Consider the following 16,504-nt stretch of genomic DNA (forward strand, 5'->3'; position numbering starts at 1 on the left):
GAAAGTACCAAGTCAAGCTCAGTTAATAATAAGGAATATTTTGCTCACAAAAAGAAAAAAAAAGGCTTTTAGCAGTTTTTAATATTTCAGCAGTAGATAGTTGCAGTGGGGATGACTCAAATACTTAGACATCTGTATAGTCAATCTTCTTACTCTAAAGACTAAAAAAAACCYGCGCCATTAAAACACTGACAAAGGATTTTTTCTCAGGTTTCCATACAATATTAAGTGTTCATATGCCCTCTCCCACACTCAACAAATACACACAGCATATGCACAGAGTGAATCAAACATAAAAGAATACATAGACAAATGAAAACATAATTTCATATATTTATAGTTTTAAGGATAAACACATTTCACTGCAGCTCTAGTAGAAACTGTGATTTCTGAAGTATGCCTGGTTTTGGAAGAAGGCCCCTTTCCCACKAACAAATACTCAGAGAGTAATTTATAAATTTAAAGGAGATTTTTTTAAAAACACAGAATATTAAGCAATTGATCATGCAGCATTCATACAGCATACATAATCATTCTTTTTTTCATATACTGAGTGGAATGGTAGGATATTAAATCCCCRAGACGACCCTTCCACTTTTACCTCTTGCTATACTAGGAATAGTTCATGTTGGGAGGTAAGTCTGAGATGCAAAGGTCCCTGAGAAGCAGTGACAAAGTCTGGATTTACTACATAAACAAATTGATTGTGTAAAGGGCTTGCTTGCAAACATCAAGGGTAAAGTTGAAATATTCATTACCTCTAGGTCACTATGTGAATGTTGTGGCTATACATGGGATATTTAAARCTGGTGTGTACTGCAGATACTTTTAGAAAACTGAGTTAACTAAGAACAGAAGCCTGAATTTAATACAAAAGCTACAGGATATATCCAATATCCTGCTTTAATACATAAAGTGAAACATTTTTTTAAAAAAAAAGAAAAGTTGCCTGCTAAAATACAAAGTACRGCTCCTAACAGAGGAGATAGCCTCTATCTCCCAGCTCTATCTCCTCTGTCTTCTGGTACTTTTTTTAACCTTCCAAATCATTAATATTTTATATTTTACATGACACTCATAAGACAGAGCTTTCAGAAAGTTACTACATAAAGTGAATTTACTTTGCATAAAATTATATTTTTGGTAAACCATCTCTTTTCCTCAAAGCTGCCAGTTACACACAAGAAGCTTGTTTTAATTTTCTTTGTTTTACCTTATACAGTTTGAAGATATTATATGCAACTTGTAAGCATATTTGCCTTTAAAACAAATCAGAATTCACACAGGCTTTTTTGAAAAATTAGGCTAAAAGTGCAAAGTTAAGCTCTTAAAAGTCAGAGAATAACAAAGTCTATGCATTCCTGATTAAACTTTCTCATTTTTAAGGTATTATTATAAAATAAACATGCATACTGCACAATATTCTTTTTCATTAATTATTCCCTTCAAAACTGGACAGCGCAGTAAACAGAAAGAGAATTACACAATTTGCAGGACTTTGAATTAATTTAACCTTATTAAATTAATCTACAGCAGAAAAAAATATCAGTTATATTATTGATCACAAAGGAAGAACATAAAACATAATCTCTAAGAAAAAAACAGAGGCTAAAATTCTTTCTTTGATCCATAAGTACTTTGAAAATTGGATGGCGCCTGGCAAGTTTCACGAAGCAAAGACTGGCCATAGAGGTAACTTAAGTCTACTTGGTTAGGGCAAGGGGGACCATAATGAGATTTACTATCTCTCCACAAAAGACTTCTCTAATTGCATCAGTCGTTGCAAAGACAACGCATTTCTGATTTGACATGGGGTGAGTTGGTACAATTCTGACATACCGCAAATACTTTGCTAACTGATATTAGAAGTGATAAAAAGAATATGGGAATATTCCCCTCAATTTTATACTATGCAAACCCAAGAAGAATGTACTGAGCCACACAGCAGCCATTTCTTTGGTCCTAGGATTTTCTGTCCTGATGGATTTTAAAAGACGTAATCCAAAAAGAGAGAGGAAAGGCAACATATTCTTATTGGAAGTTAACAATTTTTATCATCATTTCCATTCAAGTTAATTATCCAGCACCATAAGTGAGCGGTTTTTAGACATTACTATAACAAATGAATTTACACGCTGTACACACACAAGAGCAGTGCTGATTAATGACAGGGCAGGTGTGCACAGTACAGCAGTGAGAAACTGTGTATATTACACAAAGTAGAAATATTTTTCAACTAGATGTACTCTACCAGACAAACAGGAACAGACACAATTCTTCTATGGGAATTGTGGCACCTCTAACTCCTCTTAGCCCACTACAAGTACAAGAAAATTTAATGGTAAGGCTGAGATGGTTTATTTAGGCAAAGCGCTGAGATTTTTAAATCAAGTTTACTTTGTGACCTATGCAGAGCAGATATTTTCCTCACTCACAGAGAGGTATAAAAAAAGATGCTAAAAAATCCTGTATCATGCAAAGTGAATGTTACTCTGATACTCATCACTAAGTTAAATATACTACTTTAACTTAATCTCACTTCTTACCATGTCACTATTTTGTTATATTTTTTATATATTTTCACTTTGAAATATATGAAAATTATTAATAAAACTATTAAATGTCATTTGCATGTCAAATATACAAACCTACACCTTTTTCATGAAGGTTATTTTTAAAGTAAGGATATATGCAAGGACATACTAAAATAATAATCCTAACATAACTAACATAACCTGTCATGTGGCAAGAAGAGCATTACCCACAGTGTAACACAACATCAGGATATAAACCATGTGTGTACAGAAAACAAACTAGGTTTGTCCAAGAGAAGGTAGCAATAATAAACATAAAGGATTCTTTACACAATACTTCAGTGCAAAACAATTATTATCCAAAATGAGTATTAACAGAAATTTCAGGATCCAGGAATACCTGTTTGGACAGGAGAGTCCTGATTTGTAATATTCTAAAATCTAAACCTATAACATTATTTAAAAGCCATCTCGAATTCCTACATAAAATGATAAAATGCTATCAGATCTCTGCAAGAAAGACTACTTCAAAAACTTACACTTTCAGGATATACAATCTCACAGAGAGAGGTAGAAGAAGATGGGTAAAAAGCAAGGAATGAGATGAATGACAACCTGAAAAAATGTTAGAGGAGAATGACACAACTTAGTAACAGTCACTGTTCAACTACTTGGCAGTTCCTGAGTCAGCTTCAATCCCTGTTTGTATCTACCTGCAGCTTCTTTCCAGGATTTAGGGGCACAAGGTAGAAGCTACTTCATGGGTCCTGACTCCCCAAAGTCAGTCCAATTGCCTAGAAGCACTAAAGAAAGATTATGTCTCAGAACAGGGTAATTCATCCCCCTTTTTAAATGCAAAATTSCTTCTCTAAAACTACTCAGTTGCTGTCTATACTGTGATCCATCAAATTGCTTTCTATTGGGAAATTTTTAAGTCAACAAATCTTTAAAGTTGATAAATGGCAACTYGGCTAAGAACCCTTTACATTTACACACATGAGATTTACCCCGACTTTATATTAGATCAAATAATATATTTCAACTGAAATCTGTATTTCATCCACAACATCAGGTTAATCTCTATTTAGCTAAAAGACAGCAGACCAGTTTTGAATGAAGATGTAGAAAAATAGCACAGTTCTATTATTGGTTACAAAGAGATCTTAAGCCTATCTTTGAATTAGCCACTGCTAACACTTAGACCAACAAGAACCAGATTTGACTTAGTCAGCAAGGGAATATAAAGGTTTTGCAACCTCTGCCTCCAGGATCTTGAGACAAGACTTACAGGTCTATCTGAAATCACACTTACTTTCTCCCACATAAATACGTATTACATGCATCAAATGTGACATTACTCAACCTCATACCAAGATCCTTCTGATACAAAGAAAAAACACATTTTTTTGCTCATTTCATAAAGAATAAAGATGAAGCAGTTGACTGAACTGATGTCAAGCTCAAATATATTCATCTGCATTATTTTATGCAATATCAGTATGACATTCAGATGTTTTTTATTGCTTTACTCACCCTCACAAGTGTGAGCTTTCAAATTGTTAAAAGTTGAGTACTTCAGTGGTTTCTGCAACTGGGAATAGGAAGATCTGACTTTCATTTTAATTTTAGTGAGATCTGAATGGAAGCTTAATCCAGAATGAGCTCTATGTATGTAAAGATTTTAAATCTCTTTTTTATCCAAGTCTTCTGAATCTTTCAAATTTCTGTAAGACTTGACAATTGAAGACTTCAGATAGTATTACTTTGTCAGACTATAGGCTACTGCATTAGGAGTATAAGCAAACAAGATTGTTCTCCTTCAATTTATTTTATTCAATAAGGATATAAAATAATAAAAAGCTATTGCATAATTTCTACTATTTAGGTCAGTCTCATCACTAGATGACTCCTAACTTTAAAACAAGCACTGTCAATTTCTTAAGTGGAAAAGTCTTTAGTCATTGCTTGAACTTTTGTTGTCAAGTTGCCTAGAAATTCTTAGGAACTGGCAATTTTTAATTTTTTCCCTTTCTCCATTTATCCTGTGTCTGGTTCCACTTTTRTAGGAGAAAAATAAAAGAAAAAAAAAGTCTGACAAATAACAAGGCTGATAATTGGTTGAGAATTGACTATATCCTTAATATTATAGGATCATACTTAATTAATCCCTTAATACTATAGGATAATTAGCATTGTGACATTTCAATACAGAAACGTCTGCACAACAGCATAAGGGAAATCTATTCAACTTATCACATTAGTTATTAATGCATATAAAGCAAACACCCACATGAGAGTTAATTATATCCAGCAGTTGTGATGCACTAACAATGAAGTCGGTATAATTTACTCATAACAGACTCTTTGTTTTCCTTCAAGAAACTAAATCATGGCAACATCACTYAGGAACCTCTCAGTGGTTCTCTCTCAAGTTCAAACTCTGTCCCATATATACTACTTAGAGCTCACCACAGTTTCCAATTACCAAAAAAAAAGAAAAAAAACCCTAACATATATGCCTTTATTCTTGCAACATGTTCTCTTTTTTTCTTTCTCTCTGCAAACAACCTCCATATTTTGCCCTTTATCTGACGCCTCTTCAATGGGCATATCTCTTCACGTCACTGTTATAGTCCTCTTAAATCACTTCATATTTAGAACCAGATCCAAATAATTACCCGTTAATCATAGCAGTCCTACCAACTCATGCTTCAAAATTTACAGATTCTAAAACATTCATGACATCTTTTAGGCAATGAATATTAAATAATTTAGAGTGCTTGGCACACTGATGCTCTTTGTACTTGCTGAACACATACATGTGAAGACCAGAACTACTGAGCAGTGAAGATCTCGTTCATCAGTGAAAAGGTCGTATTCTGCACGTGTACATTAAAATGTGAGATTTGATTTATGATTGATATTTGATCCAAAGCAAGGTCACATTCAGTCAAACATGGCACTTGTGTATTTGCTACTTGATCCAAGATCCAAGGTCATGTTCAGACAAATGTGTCGTCTGAGTACATGGTATATTTTTATTATCATGTTAATAAACGTAAAGCTCTCCTACTTTCCCATTTGTCCACATTTGGGCCTCATCTATTACCTTTATACTTTTTAATGTTTTGCAATACTGTACAAAAGTTTATTAAATAATTACCTAAGACAAGGTTTTGAACCGATGAACAATTAGGAACACTCCAGTTGGGGTAATCACAGCTCTGGAAGTCAGGTCAGTATCTCAGATTGAAGCTGCATCTGGCTGCAAGGTATGCTCTAAATCAAGAGAGATTAAAAACAAAAACAAAATCACAAAAACTTGTCAACTGCATGCACATATGAGACATCCTCAACTATTAATGTTACTTCTAAAATATGATCTGAAAGTCCCAGAGGTTGAGTCAAGGTCAGTTCCCATATACCCAGCATTTACACATCCATCCTAACCTGATGCTTGCTTAAAAATTAGATGCTTCAGACTAAATAGAAATGTTGCAATTGCTTCCTTATACATTGAGGGCTCCATCTTAGATTACTCAGAGTAACTTCTCAGCAATTTTTTAATCATGCTTTGATATTCTAGATTTTTTTTTTGCTGAAGGATGAAGATATCTGAGGGTAAAAGACACATACAAATTGTATTTTAGTTTGATGACTATATGATTACTTGCAATATAATCAGTTTTTGAAGAAAATAAAATGTAAGATCCTTGCTATGTCTCCAGAAGAATAAATTTTCATTACATATGGTAAAAATAAACTTCAGAGCTTAACAAATTAAAGCCATCTGCACAACTAAAATTGCCAATTAAAATTATAATTTAATACACACACAGGCAATGCCAAGCAGAATTTTCAGCTATTTTCCATTAAATGATATTAATTGTACTGTTACACAGATCTCTCCACCTCCAAAATTTTAATTGTGCATGTGTTTGATAGGTGGARAAAAAAAAAACACAAAAAAACAGATACAACATACACAACTGTCTTATATAAAACATCACAACTGCTGCAACAAGCAAAGCTATCTCATAACTCTAACAGAGTTTGAATTAAAAAAAATCATCATTAACTTACAGAGTTAAGTAAGGTATTTGATAATACAATTAATAGCCATTTCTAAAAGTGCAGTAATATTTTGATACTCCTTAGGGTTCAAGTATACCTTTAATGTGTTCTTATAAACTGGAATATTGAATTCATTTTGTTATGCCTCCACAGATCCTTACACATGATGGCAATTGATACATATTGTTAATCAGACACTTCTCATTGACAGGACCAGCAGTAATGTCCTGTAAGAGCTAAGAATTTCTGTTTTGTTATAAGTAAAAATATCTGCTTGAATTTTAAATGTACACCAAAATGAAAGCTGGGAAATACTTAATCTGCTGTTCTGTGGGAGTTCTTATAATTCCCATGCAATTTTAACCTTGTTTACTCTCAAAACAAAGGAACAATCCCGTGACAAAAATACTTGTCAGCTGAATATACCTAATACCTGGCCTTATTCTGCAACATAAGCTGATGAATTTTATGGATATGCATTCCAGGACATGAAATTTCCATATCATTGTCACCCCATGTCTTCCTATCTGGTCTCCTTGATCTTTCCCTATCTCACAACACTTCTCGTTCACTCTCCCCATACAATGTCCCTGAACTACTGACTAGGCAAAGAGCAAACACATGTTGTAGCTGGTTCAGAGTTGCATGTTGCAACTGGCTTGTTAGAGCTCTACTGCTGATTGGCAATTGGCAAGCCAAACAAAACAGATAATTGTTGAATTCACATTGCACCATTTCCTCAGCAGGGTCAATAATGGGTTCCTTTCTTCTTTCCAGATACCAGCTTTCACAAAATCTATAGCATTTTAAGGCCTCTGCAATCACTAATCAATTTTGATATGAATCASCAGGAGGTTCTAAGTTGTTGGAATGGAGAAGGCAGCAGGCAGTATTGTGCATGCCCTATTTTCTTAGGTAAATAGACTGTAAGAGACGAGAAAATGATCCTGAAAATACTTTTTGGTGTAGCAGTTTAGAAGTATAACTCTCCTCCAAGGTAAGTCTGCAATATTCCCTCTCCTTGCATTCAATTAGCTTTTAGAATTGGCGTTATATTTGCTAAGGTTAGCCAAACACAAAGAGTGCACCTGATGCCTGGTTAGCACTTGAAGGTTTCTACAGTTTTCCAGAGTCCATCGCTTTGACTCCCAAACAGATACTTTATTAGGAAAAAGATAATCGACTCTGCCTAGATTAGTGGTTAAATATTCACTTTGGTTGAGGACTTCTGACCTGTAGGCAAAAATATTAGCTTTTACAGCCATCCTAGTGACAACACTCTTGAACAGAGAAAAGAGTGCTTGCTTTGGAAGGAAACTTTTTATCTAAAAAGAGAGAGGAGAAAGAAAGGGAAAAAAAAAACACAAAAAAAATCTATTAATTTATTTAAACCAACATGCAGAAAAGTCCAGAATATAATTCACCTTAAAAACACCTCTTATATCATTAAGTTCATTCAAAGTTTTAATTCAATCTGATCTGACCTGCAAATACAAGGAAGGCTTAGCAATTCATAGAATCATAGAATGCCCAAGGTTGGAAGGGACCTCAGAGGTYATCGAGTCCAACCCCCCTGCTCACACAGGGTCACCTAGAGCACGTGGCACAGGGCTGCAKCCAAGCGGGTTTTAAAGATCTCCAAAGAAGGAGACTCCACAACCTCTCTGGGCAGCCTGTTCCAGTGCTTTGTCACCCTCACTGTGAAGAAATGCTTCCTTAAGTTCCTGTGGAACTTCCGATGCTTCAGTTTGAAGCCATTTCCTCTAGTCCTATCRCTGTCCACCACTGAAAAGAGGCCGCCCCCTCCTCCTCACTGCCTCCCTTGAGGTATTTACAGACACTGATCAGGTCCCCCCTCAGCCTCCTCTTTTCCAGGCTGAACAGGCCCAGCTCTCTCAGCCTTTGCTCACAGGGCAGATGTTCCAGGCCCCTGATCATCCTCGTAGCCCTGCGCTGGACTCTCTCCAGCAGCTCCACATCCCTCTTGTCCTGGGGRGCCCAGAACTGGACACAGTCTCCAGATGTGGCCTCACCAGGGCTGAGTAGAGGGGGATGATGACCTCCCTCRACCTGCCTCGATCACCTACCTCGACCCGTCTCTAGAACACAGAACACCAGGTCAGACACAAGCCAGCCCCTTGACAAACTACTTCCAGTTTCCCCAGTTTCATCACAGAGCTTCAGTTAGAAACAATCAATACAAAAATCACAGCTCTGCATCTATACCTGCTCCCCTGCTTAGGCATTCTTTTAAAAGGAACATAAAGCCTCCCAGTCTCCTCTTTTCATTTACAGCTTAAGCCTCCATTTAAGCTCAGTTGCTCCTTTGCAGGGCTTGGGACAGAAGTCCATTTACTTTGACATCTACCACTTCCCCCTTGGCTTCTGAAATCAACAACAACAAAATCTTTTCACCTTAACTGCACCTCCTTTTCAGGCTCCAGCCTCTTCCCCGCCCCCAAATCTCAGGTTACAGTTTCTGCTTTACCCTGGTACTCTTAGCTTCAATACTCTTTCAGCTGTCTTACTCCTCTCTTTCCTAAACCATGCCAAACCATCCTTAAATCATCTCCTTGCTCCCCTCGGGTGCTCCAGTCTTCTATCTCAACTCCTCTAGTATCTGCACAGCTGCGCAGCTGCAGCCCCTTGCATGATTCACCCCCAAACACAACAGACCATGATTATTCACTATTTGAAAAGCTCCAGTGGAATTTACATCTGTTTCTGGAAAAGATTCAAGAAGCCTGAATTCGCCTTCTTCATAGAGAAGGACACTACTGTGCATTTTCCGTGGTTTTATGCCACTGATAAACTCCACTCCCTTGCCCAGCCACACTAGTGAGACATATTTGATAGACTTAGTTCAGCTCGGTGAGATTTATATTATATATTAAGGTCCCTTCTGTTTGATTGCTTCTGTGAGTGCATTTTTTAAAACTAACTGAGGCAATGCTGATGTGCTACCCTTCACACTCGGGACAAACTCTGTTGTCTTCTACAGGCAGCACCTGGAGGTTCCCTCATTTGCTTATTCTTCAGAGCATTGTCATTTTACTCATTCTTTCACAGTATTTTTTTTATAGATTCAGCTTTTACATTTTTTAAATGTTCAAAATAAACAAGCTTGGACTTAAGGACGCACTACAACTCAGAATACTGAGAATGGAATGTGATAAAAAAATCACGTTTTAAATTTATTTTTAATTAAAAAAAAAAAAAAAAGGGTTGGGATTTTCAGGTTTATTTCAGTAACATAGAAATTCTCACCATAAGCTTTTCCTCATGACAGATGTATCTCACACACACACACAAAAAAAAGTTTACACTGAATTAACATTGCTGAGTGGAGTCTTGGCAATAGGCATGAATCTAACGAATCTGCAGGTTTTGGCAAACAGACATCAAGTACTTGTACTTCCAAGCTACTGACATGTCAGATAGAGGATACACTCGGGACATATGACTTCACAGGACTAAAGCAGGCCATTTGCTGCCGTAGAGAGATCACAAGCTTCACACCACTGCCTGATAAAAAAATGCCAAAATATATCCAGGTATTTTCCTGATGTCTAAGCTCTCCGCTAGTCCTTCACATGAATGAAGGGTGTCTCCTAAGTGGTTTAATAGCTCTGATATTAACAATAGCATTGCCATTGCTGCTCTCCCTCATTGCCTTTTTTTTTTTTTTTTTTTCCTTTTTTTAAACTGTTAAAGCAACTGAAGAACAGATAGGTAGAAGTCAAATAGATTACTGAGACAGCCAGGAAGAGAAAAGTTATTGAAAAAGACATTTATATGCTTTCATATGTCAGATATTTTACCTGATGGAATCAGGCTTTGGACTAGCAGTTACAGGTGTGCAGAGCTCTGGCTCTGCAGAGCCAGCCAGGAGGTGCTGGTTGCAAGTCAAAGTTATGTTGTGGGTAGTTAAACAAGCCAGGTTAAGCAACCCAATAGCTCCCCGCCATCGAAAGGGTGTCCCTGTCACAGCTCCCTGGCATCATCAGCCCTGCATCTTCCTCCCTCCTTCACTTCCAGCCTCACAGCTCCATCCCACCCTTGTATTGGCTCTCACACTGGCCTGGCCTCTCTGGCCACGTGTATAACAACAAATAAAAGAGGGCCAGAGCCCAGGCTAAGCCACACCGGTAACACACCCTCCGACACCATTTTGGCCCCATCTGCTAGGACTCTCCGAGACAAATACCCGGGCACAGTTAGGGGGTCAGCACATGGAAAGCAGTGAACTGCTCTCAACTTGCAGAACCCTCTGTTCCTGAGGGAGACAGTTTGGATGCGGGAGCAAGGGAAAGGAGGAGGAAGAGGGAGCCTGACTGATCCTTAACAACTCTTGCTGGATCAGCTCAGCCSTCACTGCACAGACATCTGACAGAATACCGAGAGGCGGCACCCTACTTTATGTTTTTATTTCTAAATGCATCAACGATATAAAGCATATGTTTGGTAATTTATATCATTATTATATATCATTATTATAAAATCTATGTATAATTATATTAATTATTAGTATTTATTTGGCCTATCTAGAAGAGAGAGAGAGCTATAAACTGAAAAAGCACATATTCTTAAAGGATAATTAGTATTAAATTTCCATAGGACTTATTAACTTGACAAAATGCAGCTCCCCATAGCTTCAGTTAGAATTATGGCAGCYCAGCATGCTGAAAAATGAGGTGCCCAAAATATACATTTAGAAGCTGAAAGTTTGACARCTATTTGAAAATATCGTCCTATTTATGCACAGTCACATCTCTTTGGAAATACAATATACAAAATATACAGCTGCTGGGTTTCTTTTCCAAAAGCAGTATTCTATTCTAGGAATTACTCTTTCCTATCAGCTGCATGATTTCAAAAGCTGTTACCTGATTTGTTTCTAGCCAGTCTGGCCTGCTTATCTGTGCACAGCAGCCTTTTGTTCCAAGTTRCATACAGATGTATTCATAAAATCAATTTCAGGAGTAAAAAACAGTTCAAATTTCTCATGTATTCTTCTCTGTGGAATATGTATGTCAAATATGAGTATACATGCTACAGCATTTTTAAGTTTCATACACAAGGAGCATGACAATGTAAGTCACAGAGCAGAATTGCCAACAACTAGTCTGAAAACCCCAGTAGACAGAAAATTSTCCTGTTAACACAGCTCTCTTCTACTGAAGCTGCATCCATACATTATATTGCATGAACAACAAAAAACATCCAAGAAATCCTAATTCAACATACCCGCTCAAAAGTGAATGTTTACCTATACATTAAGGAAGAAAATCTGGAAAATTGCCCTTAGGCATGTCCAACTTCACAGACTAAATCTCAGTGTCCAGTATTTTATATTTGAGCCATTTTTTTTTTCAAATTATTCTTAAGACTACTAAACTTCATCAAGAAGTTAGTTCTAACCTCCACCATTAACATAAGTTTTTTTGCTACCTATGTACATCGCCTGTAATCTATTGCTGAAACTGCCTCCATTATTACCTGTGGGCTTTAAAAATATACATATTCTGAATGGAATGGATATATTACTGAATTATAGGAATGTTCATCAGCCCTACTGTAAAGTTGCTATCAAGCACTGCCTGGAGTGATTATCTGTTGACACTGCACCTGCTCTCTCCTCTCCTTGCCACCCATCCCAAATCCATGCAGTTCCATATTACATTTATTTCAGCCTATCTACTCTAAGAACTATTCTTCATGCATGTAAAATAAAGATGTGAGAAGGGTTTGCTTTGTTTAACATGAGCCTACAGTGTCACTCCAGTGCCATGYGCTTAACATTCTTGTTGAAACAGTAACACTAACAGAAGAGACCAGAAAACGTCAACAGTAACATCAACAGTAACAACGTCAACAGCAACAGTCTTTTTACTTCCAAATAAATTTTGCTAAYAGACAGAAGTTGTTCATACCATGTGAACATTCACCTTCTGATTTAAAATTCAGTGTTTTCTTCAGTTAATTGTTATATAGCCATTTCCAGAAAACAGGAAAATGTTGTTAAAAACTAAACCAAAAAGGCATGTAGATTTAAAAAAACGAACAGAAAAAAAAAAAAAAAAAGGCAATACACCTCAGCAGATGGGTATTATAACTTAACCAAGACAGCATCATTGTGCTGGATGCACAGATACACCCAAAAAGACAGGAAGCCCTGCCTCAAAGCCTTAATCACAGGTGGTAGTTTCACATGATATATTTTATTTAAATCTAAATAATTTTAGGACTGATCGCAATAGTATTTTCCAAAGGAAAAAAAAACACTAATTACTTTATTCACTCTTTGATGAACATGAAATTAATCTACTAGCAGCTATCTGCACATATGTATCAAATTGAAAATACAAAATATTGCACTTGCTGGCTTTCAATGGCTATATCAACTATCTGAAATCAAATGTTCCTCAAGGCAGACACATTTTTGAACATTTTTTTTCTCTCTTTGGAAAGATTAATTGAATTATCTTATAATTTATAAATAAATTATATAAAAAAGACCAAGTTATTAGCATTTCTAGAAAGAATAGGTATTTCGACAAATGCTTGCAGTTTATCTTGCACTATTAAGTGTTTCCACAGGAATAAGATAACTTGAACTCAATAAATTTAGGCATAGTTTGTTTACTTTTCTTTTTTTTTTTTTCTCAAATAAAAAAGAAAAAAAGAAAAAGAAAAAAGCTTCTACAGCCCACAACAAACATCACCACACCAACCAGTCATGTGTAACAACTTCAATCTAGACCAGGCTTAGACTACTTGTGAACTATATAACAGTTGATAAATTGTGCATAAGAAATTCTTAACCAAACACAGAAATTATACTTCCTAGATATTAAAAGGCACATGCAAAGCATTTATAAATAAATATCGTTTCATAAGCAGAAACTATTAACTGGTATGAGGAAGCAGAATCAGATTTGGCAACATCACAATGCCACATGCAGTCTGGTCACATAACAATCTGCTCCATATCCACTTCATGTTTTAAAAACAAGCCAAATATTACACTTAATAGATTGAGAGTTTTTATGTTTATTTTGAGTACAGTGATGGCTGAAGGTCTAATCTTACAAGACAAGTACTTTTTCATTCAGGAAATATCAGCACTCTTTCATCAAAAGTTGTTTAATAGTGAATTTTATATACCTCGTCACGTAAGATACTGAGCAYTACTTCTAAAGTATTAGGAATTCAGAATGCTATTGGAAAAGGCTTTACACAACTTCTCTCATTAAAAGGTACAACACAGCAGTAACTATCAGAACATATGTAAAAAATATTCTGCTTTCCGGATTGTTCTGTTACCTTCCACTTATCAAATATTTGTTTGTACTATTTACCCACATGTCCCTTTTTTTTCCTTTGTCAGAAATCCTTCCTCAAATACTTTTCCTCTCTAGCTGTCAAAAAAAAAAAAAAAAAAAAGCAAGAAAGATACCTCTCAATCAACATACTTACTCATTTCATGCAGCCTTCTGCAAGGTTGAAAGAGAACGTGGTTTCCATAGCCTGTTCCTCTTCCATGTCACATGCACATTGGTGATAGTATGTGGCTCTTCATAAATAAAAAGCTGCTGACATTCTTTCTTAAAAATAAATAAATGAACAGAGTGAGCAAAAGTTTCCAGAAGCTTAGCATCATATTAAAAAATACAACATAAAATKTTCTTTATGCTTCTTTAGAAAAATATACCATCACTTCACTGAGCCTATGTTATTTTAAAATCTATTTATTAACACAAGCCTTACAGCTGGACCACTCTGACACTTAGCTGAGTGGGGTCTATGACTGGTTCTGGTATCTGCTGCACATATGCATCCACAAGGTTATCTTTGCAACAGGCCTTTTAAGTGCCATTCACACCTCTAAGGTAGAGATTTTACTTTTACATACTTCAGAAAGCTTGTTTAAAAACAATCAAGCAAGCAAAAAAAAAAAAAAAACTTTATTTTCACAGATAATATGGAGATTTTTTTCCCCTTATAACAAACATTTCCTTTGCAAAAGAAACAGAAAACTTATAACTGAAATCTCGTAAGGTAAGCGAAAGCAAAATAAAGAGAGGGGGAAGGAAATCAAATAAACAAAAACCAAAACCACAATCACAAAAATCACTCCTTGACTATCCCAAGTCAACAGCGAGCGGTATAACCTGTTTTCTGGAATAAGATGAATATCCTAGGCCATGCATCCTATGCTGCTACAGCGTATATCATCTTCTATAATAGTTTAAAATAATGTAAACATTAAAGGTTTAAATATTTTTAATATTTTAAACAACCRTACAATATCACAACTGCAATGCCATCACTTGTCCATGGTTAAAAATTCATTATTCCCCTTAAGAGGAATTTTTGAGGGACATGAGTAGAATAAAAAACGCCATTCAAGAAATGCAAGTGAGAAAAAACATAAGGTTTTCACAAAACACAGGATCATAATAAACAACCAAAACTCCTTAGGCCACTTGATTATAGAGGATGAGCCTGAATATAAGGCATCAGCAGAGATGCAACATAAGGCATCAGCAGATTGATAAGAACTTTTTTAGATCACGTGTTTCTTGCACACATGGACACGGAAAGAGAGCACACTGTCCTCACTGTTCTACAAACCTCTGAGAGGTTCAGTTAACACTCGTCCTTCCGAAACAATACACTGTGCTACTGAGATCCCCAAAAAATAAAAATCAAAAGTTGCCATTAAAAGTAACCCTTGGCCAAAGGTTGTTTGACAGCTCCTGCCAAACAACAGAGTTAAGATACTGCTGCCGTGTTGAGAGGACTTGTGACCCCATCACATGAGCCACCAGTGCTGTTAGTTGCAGCCTGAGAGCAGCCATCCTCATTATTAAAGCAGTGATTCAAAACCGGTAAAACGAAGCTGGTTTTGTAGCTTATCGATTTTGCTGTTTGGAAGAGGGAGTAAAAAAAAGGGGGGTGGGGGGTGTCAGCCCAGTACTTGGTGTTACCTGCTAATAAGAAAGCAAGTCACACAACACAAGAACAGGTTGGGGAAAGCCTTGCCTCCCAACAAAACTTATGCAACGTCTTCAGTTGCGCAGCCCTTCTGCGACATCCAATGCCACAAAAGTGCCAGGCATCATTATTCCAGATAATCCAGTTTGACGAATCCTGTGCTCATACTTCTTCCATTAGAGACCTTAGGAGTAGCTGTCCACGCCAGTGAGACCGGGCTAATCTTAATTTGAATAGACAAGACTTTTAAGCTTCCAACTTAAAAGCAAGACCTTTCAACTCTTCTTTCAATTCCCGTCTGAATGCTATCTTTCTCACTCTTTCAGAAAACCAGTGSAGAGCCCTGCAGGGACAATCAAGAACACGTTTTTTCTTGCTAAACCGCAAAGCAAATCTAAGGGGAGCTGCCAATGACCCACTCCTCCCTCCAAGGACAGGCGATTTGCCCGGGCCAAGCGAGCGGGGGAAGCAGAGCCCGCCTGGGGGACGACCTCCCGGCGCCTTATCTTCCCTCTGGGGCACATGCTGCTTTCCCAAAGCAGGCAGCCAGCACAGCTCAAACGTGCTGCGCCCAGGTGACACCGCAACGGCGAAGCAGCGTTTGCAACGCCACGGCTGCCTCTCCCTCTCGCTCCTGCCCTCCCTCCAGCAGCCCCGAGCCTCCCCGTGAAGTTTCCCCGTTCGCTGCTTCCCCTCCGCCCGCCTTTGCTGACCCCACCGGCGCGGCTCTGCAGGGCGCTTCGCAACGCAACAGCACAAAACAAAAACACAGCAGAGAGGGAGACAGGAAAAGCAGAGACGGGGGCAAACACGCAGCGACTCCACAGCCCGACCGCCACCCTTTGAGCCGGCGGCCGGAGCCGCCGCTCCCGCCCCGGCCCGGCCCGAGCCCGAGC

General features: G+C 37.3%; 1 protein-coding gene across 1 annotated transcript in view; it reads right to left on the minus strand.

Moving 5' to 3' along the window:
* The window catches only part of PPARA (peroxisome proliferator activated receptor alpha), a 32,085-nt gene extending 17,875 nt beyond the window's left edge, over positions 1-14,210 (minus strand). The window contains exons 1-2 of the mRNA XM_026050349.1: positions 14,088-14,210; positions 5,698-5,813 (exon numbers count right to left, since the gene is read on the minus strand). The gene's annotated coding sequence lies outside the window, so the exon portion shown is untranslated. The remainder of the gene's footprint in view (positions 1-5,697; positions 5,814-14,087) is intronic.
* Between the last annotated feature and the right edge of the window lie 2,294 nt (positions 14,211-16,504).

This window comes from Nothoprocta perdicaria, unplaced genomic scaffold, assembly GCF_003342845.1.
Source record: "Nothoprocta perdicaria isolate Ctin4 unplaced genomic scaffold, notPer1 scaffold_68, whole genome shotgun sequence".
Taxonomy (NCBI): Eukaryota; Metazoa; Chordata; class Aves; order Tinamiformes; family Tinamidae; genus Nothoprocta; species Nothoprocta perdicaria.